The following is a 5,000-nucleotide window of genomic DNA, read 5'->3' on the forward strand; positions in this document are numbered from 1 at the left end:
AAAAGCAGTGAAAAGGAGCAAATGTGAATGAAAAGAGAAAAATAAACATGGATAACAAAAAATAATAAACAAAAGGAAGAAAATAGTAAATGAAAACAGAAATAGGAGAAATAAAGAAAGGAAAAAGTTGTGAAAAGGAAAATGTGAATGAAAAGAGAAAAAATATACCATGGATAATGAAAATAATAAAAACAAATAGGAGGAACAAAAGAATGAATAAAGACAGAAATAGAAGAATTAAAAAGAAGTCAAATAAATTCAAATAAAAGGAATAAATAAGAAGTATAAGAAAAAATAAAAATATGCTAAAATAAACCAGATGAATGAGTGAACGAATGGAGAAATAGAAGAAAGAGAAAAGAAAAAAGAAAAGCGACTAAAAATGTGTCAAAAAAAGAAAAGAAAGGATGAATAATGTAAGAAAAATAAAAAAAAACAGGTAAATAAGATGAGTGAGTGAGTGAGTGAGTGAGTGAGTGAGTAAATACAGAAACATCTACGAAACAAACAAAAAAAATGAAAAGAAAACTCAAAAAAGAAAATAAATCCAGAAATAATAAAGATATAAAGTCACAGAGAGAGTAAATGACCAAATGAATAAATAAATACATAATGAAGCGGAAAATTGTTTAAACTTTTCTCATGTCAGACTAAAGTTTAATTAAGTTACGCTCGTTATTACCTCCCTCTCTCTCCTCTCTCCATCTCCCTCTCCTCTCACTCTCACTCTCTCTCTCTTGGGATTGTTAAAATGAAACACAGGTAACTTGGTTTGTTTCTCAGGTGATTAGGTTACCTGGCCAAGGAAACGAGTAGGTTAATTGCTTACCTTAGACAAAGAGAGAGAGAGAGAGAGAGAGAGAGAGAGAGAGAGAGAGTGTGTGTGTGTGTGTGTGTTTATTTAAGGGTCTCGTACAAGTCATCCTCTCTCTCTCTCTCTCTCTCTCTCTCTCTCTCTCTCTCTCTCTCTCTCTCTCTCTCTCTCTCTCTCTCTCTATAAACACCGACCAAACACAGCCAACGTTTAATACTCCGCCATTGTCCCTTGGCCCGACACACACACACACACATACACACACACACACACACACACACACACACACACACACCATTTCAAGCTCTAAAGTGGCCCTCCTGCTCCTCCTCCTCCTCCTCCTCCTCCTCCTCCTCCTCCTCCTCCTCCTCCTTCTCCTCCTCCTCCTCCTCCTCTTTCTCCTCCTTTCCTCTTGTTCCCACTTTTAATTTCTTTTTCTTCAGTTTCCCTTTTTATTTTTATTCGTATTGTTTTCCGTGTTTGTTTTCCCTTTCTCTTTTATTGTTTTTATTATTCTCTCTTTCTTGTCTTTATTTCGTTTCTGATTTACAATTTTTTTTTTATCTATTTTCGTTGCGTTTCTATTTTCTTTTGCATTTGTTTGTATTTGTTCTATTGCGTATATTTCTTAGTTCCATCCACTGTCCTTATACTCAACACGTATTATTCCCTTATAGTCCGCTCTTGTCCCTACACCACCACTTACACACGAAACACAGCCAGCCACACATTGAAAACACATGGAAACGCCCGAATTACGCTCCTTATTTTCGTCTAATGTCCATATTTTGAGGCTGCCCACCATATATGTGACCTTAAAAGACTCGCAGTAGTCGTGGTATACTGTGCCACGAAGATTCAGACGGTAAATCATACATACAAATGAGATAATGCAGTGTTTTCCAGCTTAAGTGGACTTAGATGAGATGTGGGAAGCGTCTTTGGGGTAAACGTATGGCTGAACAAGGTCATGTACACACACACACACACACACACACACACACATACACAGCCTACCTCGTTCGTGGCAACTCTGCAGTCATCATTTTGTCTGTGATAGAGCTGTCATTCAACTTCTTTTTTCGTTCCTTTCTTCCTTTCCCGCTCCATCATAACATACCAACACACCTCACGACGCAGGCTTCCAGTCACAACAGTCTGCGGCAAGGTTCGAACAGCTGCCTGCACACTCGTTGATGCCCTGAATAAATCAAGGCAGGTGAAGATGAGACACACACACACACACACACACACACACACACACACACACACACACACACCACCTGTACAAGAAAGACCAGCACACGCAAACACACACGCATTCACACACACAGGCATGCGCACACACACACACACACACACACACACCACCTGTACAACGTAAGATAGAGCAACACACACACACACACACACACACACACACACACACACACACACACACACACACACACTTGCACACAAGAGAGCACACACACACACACACACACACACACACACACACACACACACCACCTGTACAACGTAAGACAGAGCAACACACACACACAAACACACACACACACACACACACACCACCTGTACAACGTAAGACAGAGAGAGCAACACACACACACACACACACACACCACCTGTACAACGTAAGACAGAGCAACACACACACACACACACACACACACACACACACACACACACACACACACACACACACACACCACCTGTACAACGTAAGACAGAGCAACACACACACACACACACACACACTTGCACAACGTAAGAGAGCAACACACACACACACACACACACACACACACACACACACACACACCACCTGTACAACGTAAGACAGAGCAACACACACACACACACACACACACACACACACACACACACACACACACACTTGCACAACGTAAGAGAGCCACACACACACACACACACACACACACACACACACACACACACACACACACACACACACACACACGTAAGAGACACACACACACACACACACACACACACACACACACCCAGCGGGAGGGAGGGAGGGAGGGGGCCAGGTCTGGGTCTGGGTCTGGGTCCACTGGTGGTCGGCCCCCCTCCCCCCCGTGGGTGACATATTTACGTGAAGTAAACCATTTTGAAAATGACGGTTCTCAAAAAGGCAGCTGGACACGAATGCTACACAAATTCTGACTTGTCACCAATCAAAACTAATTCCTAAAATATAAAATTATTGCCGAGATAAGCAATAATAGAAATATTTCAAAAATACCGTAAATAAAAGTGTTATAACATCGACATGCTTAAAAACAATTGCAAAGCCCACTAATCTTATTCAACACGATCGATAACACTTTTTAAAAATATGAACCACATCCGCAACACATCAACACTCAGCAACACGCTCAAACAATAAAGTAAATATTCTCTATTATGTCACTTCTACACTTTTTAACGGCGCTATAAATCACTCTTAAAGTCCACACATCTCACTTATCAGGAGCGAAACACACTTTGCCAATCAAAAACTATCTTTCCAACCATTCACACTTCATTACAACCTCTAATAAAAAAAATAAGCATACAGAGATGGAAAATTTGGAGAGGATATCTGGCTCGTATTTAGGCCATAATAAGCTTCAAAACCTACGTATTTCACCCAACAGAAGCATGCAAAACACTTGAAACACAACTAAATATGTCTGGGAACAATAAAAAGTTACTTAAAGCCGAAATAAATCAACTGAGAGCAATAAATAATAATACCGGAATTCACCAGACTGGGAGAGGAAAAGCAAGATGGCGCCGGCTGATGACGTCACGCGGGGAGCTGATGACGTCACGCGGGAAAATGGCTGATGACGTCACGCGGTACCATTGCTCCCCCACTTATCATCTCTAGGCCTTCACCACACGCAAATTAGGCAATACCGAATGCATCTCAACAAACAACATGAAAGATTAGTCCAGCGGCTTCACTTTGGGACGTGTCTGACATACAACAAGTGAAAGATGAGAGAGAGAATGGCCGAGAGATAAGCACCGGGTCAGTGGTTCGCTCGTTTATTTACCATTTACTCGATATTTTGGGTTTCTATCATCCCAGCGGGTGTTCGTTCAGTGATATGTGGTCCTGGAGGTTAGCAAGGCAGGGCTGGAGTGTGTGGGGACGAGTTGTGACGGTCAGGTATTGAGTTACTTATAAACACTGATGTGGGGTCTATACTTGGCAACATACTATTTGCCTTGTTTACTGATGTGTGGTGGTTCATTCGTTGGTGTTTCGTCCTGGAGGCTGGCAACGTTAGGCTAAGACATGACACCACTGTGAAATGAGTTATGCACCAAATATATTACTTACGTTTCTTGATGGACACTGTACCGGGGATGTTACCGCCTCAGTCTTCTTCTCAGTACGCGCGCGCGCACACACACCCACAAACACGGTCTTAATTAAGTGCCTTCAACCGTGTCTGAATAGTTAACCTTTGCTCACTGAGAGGCGACCAATATGCCATTCTTTTTGTTACTCTCACTATTCTGTCTTCCCTCTCAGTGCTTCACGTCCTGCCAGCGCGGCGCCGCACAATTATATCCAAAGGCAACAAACTGGGAGTGGGAGTGCTCAGTGGTGGGTGGCGGGACGGGGCGAGGCGAGCAGCTGTTTCACCAAGTTAAGAGTTGTCACTCGCCACAATCAACACTATTACTGCAGGTGTGTAAGTCAGAGGCTTTAACTTAAATGCAGCAGTTGCCACTAATCAACCCATGCACCTGCTGCCGTCACCAAAGACTTACAATGAATGGAGTAACCTGGAGGGAGGGAGGTGGGTGACTGGCTGGGTGCCGACTGCCGACTGCCGAGGAGGTTGAGCTGTTGCCCGGATCAGCGTAGCCAGTTACCATGTTAACTAACTTATTATTTGAAAGTTTGCTGCCAGAATGATATTTATACTACTGCATGGATAGGTAGTAGGTACAACTTATCCGGTACCTATATTCTTAGTAATAGTGATGACATAACTTGTAAATAGGTATAACGTAGGTAAGGTGACCCATGGCAGCTGATTCCTTACTGCTGAGAACAACCATCACACAAGCATATCCACTGTGTCTGCCTGTCTCTCTCCTTCCATGTGGAAAAGACAAACAATCTGCCCTTTAGGATTGCTTTTATTCAACTGAC

General features: G+C 42.6%; 1 long non-coding RNA gene across 4 annotated transcripts in view; it reads right to left on the minus strand.

The window, feature by feature from the left end:
* The window catches only part of LOC123512783, an 80,782-nt gene that overhangs the window by 43,515 nt on the left and 32,267 nt on the right, over nucleotides 1-5,000 (minus strand). For 2 of the 4 annotated variants that reach the window (XR_006677183.1, XR_006677182.1), the window contains exons 1-2: nucleotides 4,176-4,606; nucleotides 1,832-2,015 (exon numbers count right to left, since the gene is read on the minus strand). This is a non-coding gene — a long non-coding RNA (uncharacterized LOC123512783). The other 2 variants (XR_006677186.1, XR_006677184.1) reach the window with 2 other exon arrangements.

The sequence above is a fragment of the Portunus trituberculatus genome, chromosome 4 (genome assembly GCF_017591435.1).
Source record: "Portunus trituberculatus isolate SZX2019 chromosome 4, ASM1759143v1, whole genome shotgun sequence".
Classification (NCBI taxonomy): Eukaryota; Metazoa; Arthropoda; class Malacostraca; order Decapoda; family Portunidae; genus Portunus; species Portunus trituberculatus.